The sequence below is a fragment of the Temnothorax americanus genome, unplaced genomic scaffold, assembly GCF_048541705.1.
Source record: "Temnothorax americanus isolate GAGA-0224 unplaced genomic scaffold, ASM4854170v1 Scaffold18, whole genome shotgun sequence".
Taxonomy (NCBI): domain Eukaryota; kingdom Metazoa; phylum Arthropoda; class Insecta; order Hymenoptera; family Formicidae; genus Temnothorax; species Temnothorax americanus.
In genome coordinates this window covers 860,264-870,000 of record NW_027509318.1, presented here as the reverse complement: position 1 = coordinate 870,000, position 9,737 = coordinate 860,264, and the positions used below count along the sequence as shown (strand labels likewise).

The following is a 9,737-nucleotide window of genomic DNA, read 5'->3' as shown; positions in this document are numbered from 1 at the left end:
GGATCGCATAACAAGAACTGCCCAGATAATTTGACTTAACTGTGCGTGGAAGGGTGCTACCGTGACGTGTCGGTGGCGAGGGGAGATGATCCTCATTGTAGAAAGCTCGCTTTCTACTTTTCGAGGATCTCTCTTCTCTCTGTCGAACACTATTCAACTGGCCACGCGGGGCTAAGTCCTTAATCGGGCAAATCGAGTCAGTTGTCCGGCTCTGAACGCGTCGAGATAACGCGGTTATCGCGGAAATAATCGGGCGTTAATTCGCGTTTCGGGATCGTCGCGTAAAATATCGTTTTTTTTTTTAATAATTAGCATATAATTGCGTTAATTTCCACGTTCTCAGACGTGACGGCTGTCTCGTGCGTGGTCCTTGGCGGAAAGGTGTCGGGATCGCATAACAAGAACTGCCCAGATAATTTGACTTAACTGTGCGTGGAAGGGTGCTACCGTGACGTGTCGGTGGCGAGGGGAGATGATCCTCATTGTAGAAAGCTCGCTTTCTACTTTTCGAGGATCTCTCTTTTCTTTGTCGAACACTATTCAACTGGCCACGCGGGGCTAAGTCCTTAATCGGGCAAATCGAGTCAGTTGTCCGGCTCTGAACGCGTCGAGATAACGCGGTTATCGCGGGTGATTTTTCCACGAACAAACTCGGTCGTTACGTAACGTTTTCGGGAGTGACGTATTAAATATTGCGCGATTATAGTTATCCGCGTATACGTGTGATGCCGGTGGAGTTGTGCCGAGCATCGAGGGAGCTAACAACCCGAGAGGACAGCCTGAGAGGAAGAGGAGACTTGGAAGAGGCATCGGGCATCGACGTATACTAACATTTCTGGTAAGTGTTACTTTTTATTTTTTTTACAGATGTTATAGAATTTTTTTTTGTTTATCCTTATTCAGTTGTCATGTTAAACCGTGATTCGGAATATAAATTAGTAAAAAGTAAATTATTATAAATTTATATTATTATTATAAATTAGTAAATTAGTAAAATTTGAAAAATTTGATACAAGTTGATTCTAACATAGAGACCTTTTTTTTGCGAAGAAGTAATTTAAAAGTATATTAATCTGAATAACGAATAAGATGTTCGATGCGCGTGACAATTATTTAATCGATTCGATAATTTTTATGTTACAGAAAATATCAACGCGGGAAGAAGCATCAGCTTCGCATCGAGGGAACACGAGTGTCGCATCGAGGGAGCTGATAATCCGAGAGGACAGTCTGAGAGGAGGAGGTGGCCTGGGAGAGGCATCGGGCACCAGCGGAACAACTTTGCGGTAAATATTATTTATTTGTGTAAAAGCAACTTTTTTCCTGTTTATTCTTGAATCGCTTTATTTCACAATAATTTAGAAATAATAATTAGAAGAAAAGAAGTAATTTAATATTGTAGAAATTTATCCTTGTAAAGATCTTTTTCATAAAATGTTTCATCATTTAAATTAATATTTAATACAATAATAAAAAGTTTGATGCACATAGGAATTATGTTTCAAAACATTAGGTTTTTTGAACACCATTTTAATATGAATTTTATGTTCTTATATTACAGATACAACGTAGCTACGTGGCAGATGTAATTCCGCTGTTGCGCATCGGGGTCGGTGAGTGATAAATTAATATGTCTGTTGAGGTAATTGATAACTGGATTTTACCAGTTGAAATAATGATATGACGTAAGATCCCATTTACATATATTTATTGCTATAAAATAGAAGATTTCTTTCCAGTTAATTATCTAGGTAATTATTTTAGAATTGAACAGTTTTACACATTATTTGAAAATAATTTTAAAATAACATATTATACAAAAAATAATTTTAATAATTAGCACAATACCAAGAGATATTTTCATCAATTCTAATTGTGTGAAAAATTTATTATCCTTTCCGGATCTTGCGTCATTTATCTGAATTTTTCATCTCTGCATGCTTTTGAGATGAGTTTTAGTAACGAATCGTTCGAATCGATGAATACACGTATATGGGCCTTAGATTCTATCGAATGGCGCGTCTAGCATTTTTCGCTTATTTAGTTTTAAATTATAAATAATAGTTTTAAATTAAAGTTTGTTTTTATGTTATAAAGTTAGTATTTAAAATAATATAAAGTTTAATATAAAGTTCATAATCATTATCGAATCTCTTCGAATTAAAACGTTCGTCATAAAGATTTTTTTTAAATTCAAATTTGTTTTTCATTGGATATATATTTTAATTATTGAATATATATCTTAATTGCGCTACGAATAAACGCGCGCAAAGACTAAATGTGAAATTAATTCATGTTCCAAAGAAATTATTATTGTTATCGTTAATTTTTAATTTTGTACTTAATTAATTTAATTAATATAATGGCCCCTTCGCGCGCGACGTGTTCGTGTTTCGCGGATCATACAAAAGCGTAAATTCTTACGCTTATTGCCGGCGATGATTAGCCGGCACCAGAAGGAGTATTTCTTCTTGATCTTGATTCTGATCGATCTCTGGCTATATGAGCCATGATACGGCCAGGTATTACAAAAGGTGAGTCCACTCTGGCCGGAAGAAAGAAGACGAAGAGGATTAAGGTAGGTTGGTGTACCACACCAATCAAAGTACAAAAAATATAGATAATAGTAAGCTTATATAAGGTTATTTTATATATGTGCGATTGCACGTAATCAGAGACGGAAAGGTACCGTCTCGAATCTCTATTTTGCGTAAATTAAACTTTCAATAAAACTCCTAAACGGTTCCAATTTAAAACTAAATTCGCGCGCGCTTTTCTAATTTCGTGTAACCGCGATCGTAACTATAGGTATACCAGTTAAAGACACGGGTAGGTAAGAATATTATGCGTAAATAGGTAGGAATTTGGGTAAAGAATAGATAAAAAATCGGGTAGGTAGGGATGCGGGTAAAAAGTAAAAACTAGATAAAAATTGGGTTAGGTAGGGATACGAATAGGTATAGGGTTGAGGGAGGGGTAATTTGATATTGAAAAAAATTAATGTGCTTTATAATTTTAAAAAATTTAAATTTATTTTTATAGAAATACAATAATATAAGGTTCAGAATTATGTACAAAACATTACATTCTGTTATATGAAATTGTAAAATGTAATTGTAGAAAAGTGTATGTTTAAATTGTGTAATCTGGATTACACAAAATCGAAACGCATATATAACACGAAATTTGTTAAATTAAAACATAATTAAATTTTTGTTTTTTAAATTTCTTATTTTATCCTTCTTTAATAGCGTCCAAAGTTATCGCTAATTTTTATAATGTAAAATATGTGTATTATCAATGCAGATTAACTTTGATTTTAGTTTAACTTACCTTTTATCTTTCTCTAATTTTAAGAACTAGAAAAAGATGAAAAGTAAGTTAAACCGTGATTAAAGTTAATCTACATTGGTAGAAATGGACATAAGAGACACGTACGTAAACGCTTAATGCTTCTGAAGTTATATTCATTATTGCGTAAAATAAAAAATAGTATGGAGGACTTGCACTGTGTATCAGTGATATATTATAGAAATTACGAATATCACAGTTAGGTATCGCAAGTATCGTGGATCAATTTATTGCCAAATGTTCGATCGTGATTTATCTTATTTGATCATTGGCTTAACCTAAAGCTTGAATTTTTGCGGAATAATATTTACTACAAAAATTTTTTTTTTTCAAAATATTGTCAAATATTTTTGTTTATGCATTTTATCTATGATTGAAGAAGGGTAATTGTAAATTTGTTTAATAATTTTCTGAGTGCGGTTGCTTGCATTACGTAAAATTTTGTAAGCTACATAATTTTAAATTTATAATTGATAATAAATATTGCGTAACTATAGATGTCATTTATCAATACTTTTGAGTTATATTGCTATAAATTACGGACGATGTGTTAATATAGATACACATTTCCAACGTTTTTGTGTAATCCGGAATTAATAAGATATCTTATATGTATCTACACAATTTTATCTTATACTACCTATGTAATTTTGTATTGTTTTATTGCTTTTTTACATGTATTATATTTTGGCATAGATTTATGTAAAAAATAGAAATTGTATAAAAAAAGTAAAAACAAAAAATATAAAGCTTATATCTAGGGAAATGAGGACCGTTGATTGGAATCGGCGGGGGTGGTGGAGGGCCTTTACAGGTCCCATTTTTATTGGATGAAAGTTTGGCTATAAAATTGAAAGTGTAACTTAATTTTTTAAGAAAAATTTAGGCCAAGTTTAGCCAAAGTACATTTAATTGCAACGATGTCTGATAAAAGTGGGTCCTTTTCTCTCGGTATAAAGTTTTATAAAACACATAATATTAACAAGTTGGTAACATGTAATGTAATATAATATAAGTAATTAAATTAATGAAAGAGATACCCCCGGGAAAAAGGGAGGCGTCTCATTATTTTCAGCATTTATTATCAGCCTTTATTTTCAGTTTTTATATTTTCAGCCTTTATTTTCAGCCTTTATTTTCAGCTTTTATTTTCAGCTTTTATTTTTACCCTTTGGATTATCATTCAAAGAAATAAGAGAAAACAAATTCAAGAGAAAAAATTTAAAAAATGTACTTTACATTCCAGAAGAGAAATGTCTAGAAATAAAATACTATTGCTTAGGAGATGCAAGATCGAAGAAAAAATTGTGAAAAAAGGATTAAGAAGAATTTATTGACAAGATGATAAAAAGACGACATAATAATGATAAAAGAACGAAGATTCAAGAGATAAAGAACAAAATTAAGTATAAGCAGTGTCAAGAAATAACAGTATCGACGATGGAAATTACGTAAGAAAAATTATGAAGATTTTGTTGACGATGAGGAATCGAAGTAAGAAAGAAAAACAACGATAGAAACGGACGGAACGTACAAACGAGATACAAGCAGCATCAACAAAAATCGAGCAATATCGACGATGGACATTGGAGAAGAAAAATTTTGAAGAATTGTTAAGGGTCAAAATAAGCAGAAAGAATAAGGGAAAAGAAAGAGAATTGTAGATCGTCATTATTAAATGAAATGAACAAGAATCTTTTGGCGGTACATTGCGACAAAGAAGATAGAAATATATAGATATTGAAGATAGAAATTGCAGCGGATGATTTACGAAAAGTTTACCGAATAAGAATTGAAAAAATAACGACGGAGAAAGAGAATTATATGAGGATATTGTTAAAAAAGAATGAAGTGGAATATCTCGAAGAAGGATCGTAATAGTGGAGACAGTTTAATGATGGAAGAACGAAGACTGAAAAAGAAATGGAGCGTGAAGGAAAGAGAAGTTTATCGAAGAAGGATCAAGGAAGAAAAGAAGGAACGGTCATGTAAAAAGGGTAAACGGAGGATCAAGATAAAAGAAGTATTGAAGATGGAAATTGCAGCGGAAAAATTACGAAAAGTTTGTCGAGGAAAAATTAGAAAAATAATGGCTGAAAAGAGGATTATAGAAAAACATAGTTACAAATAAATGAAGAAGAATATCTCGTCGAAACATCGCGAAAAGGAGACAATGCGATAGAAGAACGAAGACTGAAGAAAGAGAATTGAGTAAGAACAAAAAAGAAGTTTATCGAAAAAGGATCGAAGAAGAGAAGAAAAAACGTCGCAATTTCGTGAATTCGATTTCCCGGAATACCGTTGCAAAAGTCGCATCATCGCATCGACGGGATCCAAGCAGAAAGAACAGCCTCAGAAAAAAAGAAGACCTAGGAGAGATGTCAGCGGAACATCCTGAGAGGAGGAGGAGGCCTGGGAGAGGCATCAGGCGCCAGCATACCAACTTTACAGTAAATATTATTTTTTATTTTGTGTAATAGTAATTCTCTTTAATTCTTTTAATCTTGCGTTGTTTTATTTTTTCACCATATTTTACGATTTAGAAATAATAATTTAAGAAAAGTAATTTGAATTTTTATAAACGTTCAGTCTTGTAAAGATCTTTTTCAAAATAAATGTATAATTATTTAAATAAATATTTAATTGAATAATGAATAAGAAGTTTGATGTGCGTAAAAATTATTTAATATTAAATCATTTATTTATATGCTTCAGAAGAAAACGACGCAGAAAGTGTCGCATCGAGAGAGCTGACAACCCGAAAGGATAGCTTGAGAGGAGGAGAAGGCCTGGGAGAGGCATCGGGCGCCAGCGGAACAACTTTGCGGTAAATATTATTTTTTATTTTGTATAAATATAATTTTTTTTGTTTATTCTCGAGTCGTTTCATTTCGCCGTGATTTAGAAATAATAGAAGAAAAGTAGTAATTTAATATTTTATAAAAATTGATTCTTGTAAAGATTATTTTCGGAAAATGTATAAATATTTAAATAAATATTTAATTGAATAATAAATAAAACTTTCAATGCGCATGAGAATTATATTTTAAAACATTAGGTTTTTTGAACACTGTTTTAATATGAATTTTGTATTGGTTTATTACAAAGTCAACGTAGCTAGGTGGTAGATATAATTTCGCTGTTGCGCATCGGATCGGTGAGTCAGTGAGAAACTTTTTTATTGAGGTAGCGAATCTACGAATAATCAAATATAGAGCAAAATTATATCTCAATACATGTCGAATTACAATAATTTATAGTATGAAAATATTACATTTCGTAGATCCGTTGCCTTAAAATGGATGGGCTATAAAACTGATTAGGGCAGATATTTAATCTGGGTAATATTGTTTGTTTATTGATTATTATGCGATTGTGCTTGAGGAAATACTCGCACATTTCGCACGCACCGAGCTCGCAAAGAGCTCATTAATTATCGATCGTTTATTGATGTACGTTGACGAACCGCGCCGCGTTCTATACATATAAATAATCTATATAAATAATTTTTAAATAAATGTTAAATTTTAAATAAAATATATAACGACATATTTTATCGAATTATAATTTTATTTTGCGGAAAAATGGCAGGAACTAGTTATACTCCTAATAAATTAAATTTTCGAAATTTTGTTTCTACATATGTAAAAAACAGCATAGAACTTTTTTAATTTTTTCTTTCACGGAATAATTGCAACGCGCCAAATCTTCGTTTTTATTATTGAAAATGAAAATCAATTAGACATGTAATTTTTTATCAAGTGCACGCAGTTATACCTATGCTATGGTACTCTTACGCGTAGATCAATTTTATAACTTACAATTAGAATAATAAATAGAGAGAGAAATACAAAGAAACAAAAAGTAAAATAATACTATATTGCAATAAAGTAATTATTTCAAAAATGTAACATTTTTATTCAGATTTTTTAATAAAATTATTTTTATATATTATTTTTCTTGAACAAAAAATTTTGAATTAGTTAGGATATGTATATTTATACCCATCATCTATTCCTTTTCATTTATTTTTCCAAGATTAAATATTATATAAATTGATGCAGAAAGTAATATATAAATATATAATGAGTAAAAAGGGTAAAAAATATTTTGGTTTTGTTATGTAATTTATTTTATTGAAAACGTGAGAATGGTTATTAATTACTAAAATTTATTTCAACAAAGCATCGATTTCACCCTAATTTTTTGTAGTCTATTCATCTATTTTTGATTGAGACGCGCACCAAATTGATGTTTTATCGGCATGAAATATCGGCGAAAATAAATGTGGCTACATATTATCAATTATGAAAATGGATGTATGTACTGGCGCTAGTGTACAGGGGTTTTCGACAGTCCCATCCCATGAAAAAGACCGGGATGGCCTCGATCTCAGGCTTCTCTCTGTCTGTACCCTCCTATATAAAGTTAGTTATCTGACTTTCGATCAAAAGCATTTAAGAATTATAGTTAACATATTTTGCATGTGAAGGTACATGAAGATTTATTGTGCTCTCTGGCTTTCACTCTTCTTCTCGTACGAAAAACTGTCAGATTCGCGTATTATTTCCCAAAAGTTGTATTGATCATAAAGGAATATCTCATATCTAATCTTTATTTATCTGATTTTAAAATGCAATTTAGTGAATATCGATTTATTGAAATTGTCACCTTTCGAATCCTGTAATAGCTTTTAATGGTTGGTAATGTAGTGTCCGCCATATCGCGCGTCGGTTACGACGCACGCCGAAGTTGGCCGAAATTTATCGCGTGAAAATCGTCTATGAATTACAGCAATTTTTATCTCGAATTTATATTACAAGTCGTCATGCAGTAACTCTGATGTTCTCGTCGCGTATTATTACTAATTATTTTTGCCGTTAACTTACATAAACTTTCAAGTTATATATTCGAACATCGGTCGTTTCGCGCCGAGCGAAACAAACGCGAGTAGCGAGTAGCGACTTGCGCTGCTTGCGCATGCGCCATGCGCGTCATACTTCGCGAGGTTCGCGCCGGGACAGGTCGTTGTGAAGTGGTAAACATCGCGTTATTCGCGATTTTTGCTCGGCGAAAATGCGTCTCGCGTGCTAATCGGCATCGAGAGCGTTGCGCACGACGCCGGGCGTCGTTGTGACGTGTGCGCCGGCTTGGGCGATCTTGATCAACCGCGTTTTCGCGCGATCGCAAGTCCGTCGTTCGTTCGCTCCTGCTTCTCGGCGGCTACGCCATATTGTCATCTCTTTCTATCACAAGGCGATCGGAGCAAGATCGATTACGCGATGATCAGATGATCACCGGATCACGGCATGCCCGCATAGTGCCGAGTGCGTTGAATACAGCGAGTGGAAACGGCCGATCGCGTCGTGGCGACTTATCAAGGTAATTCAGAGGATATTTGGGCTTTTACGAAACCGAGGGGCCTTAGGAGGTCTATCCACGTACGAGCATTGGCTCGCAAGTCCGGCTCGGCTCGGTTTCGGTTTCTACTCCGTTCGTGGGTGGGCTCTCACGACTGTCACGAGCCGGGTTCGGCTTGGGTCGGATGACCCAAGTTCGCACATTTTCCTTTCGTGTGTGGTGGAAAAACGTGTTCGAGTCCGGCTCGCGAATCAAGCTCGCCGAGCTGGACTTGCGAGCCAAACTCGTACGTGGCTACGTGGACAGAAGACCCCCTTGGACTCGCCGAGTAAATCTACCGGATAAAAATCGTATGCATATAAATATTACATCGATAATATGTGACAGTTTCATTAAATGACTTTCGTGCAATCGTAGGGTTTTACTCGTCAACTCTTTACAGATTGATTGTGTGAATGAGTTAATCGAAATGTGTGATAATTGGCGGTGAGCGCGATATTCCAGTTTATTGCGATCACTGCTTAATTGATTTGATTAGAAACCCGAATTAGAGTATGTTTTTATAAAACTATGTGCACCAGTCAATCGAAACGCGTGTGCTAGAAATTGATATGAAGATTTAATATACAGTATGTATGTAGTTAACAGCTCTAATTAGTACGTGAGCATCACGTTTATAAAATTATATGTGCATATTTTAATCGAGATACGCGGTAGTAATTGGCAGTGATTGCAATATTCCGCGTTAGCCACGATCACTGTTTAATTGTTTTGTCACTAAAAGTACGAAATAACTAACTGTAGCTGAACGAATCAACCATAGTCATTATGTTTAAAAAATAATATATGCACAAGTTAATTCGCGATACCTACACAGTAATAAATTAATAATGATCGTGATATTCTGTATGTATTTTTTGTAGGTCAATGCAAAAAGCAGTTAATGTTGCAATCGTTACTCTGTGATATTACATGCATGAATTAATTGAGAGACGCAGTAGTGATTGATAACTTTAATATTGTTT

At 33.6% G+C, this 9,737-nt stretch overlaps 1 protein-coding gene and 1 long non-coding RNA gene across 3 annotated transcripts in view; both read left to right on the top strand.

Moving 5' to 3' along the window:
* The window catches only part of LOC143896321 (uncharacterized), a 6,219-nt gene extending 5,381 nt beyond the window's left edge, over positions 1–838 (top strand). Inside the window, exon 5 of the long non-coding RNA XR_013256611.1 lies at positions 1–838. This exon is cut by the window's left edge and continues 1,455 nt beyond it. This is a non-coding gene — a long non-coding RNA (uncharacterized LOC143896321).
* A 5,631-nt stretch (positions 839–6,469) lies between these two features.
* LOC143896314 (zinc finger protein castor homolog 1) overlaps positions 6,470–9,737 on the top strand; it is a 171,321-nt gene continuing 168,053 nt past the window's right edge. The window contains exon 1 of one of the 2 annotated variants that reach the window (XM_077404096.1): positions 6,470–6,508. The gene's annotated coding sequence lies outside the window, so the exon portion shown is untranslated. Of the gene's footprint in view, positions 6,509–8,142; positions 8,734–9,737 lie in introns of those variants that run through there. The other variant, XM_077404097.1, reaches the window with a different exon arrangement.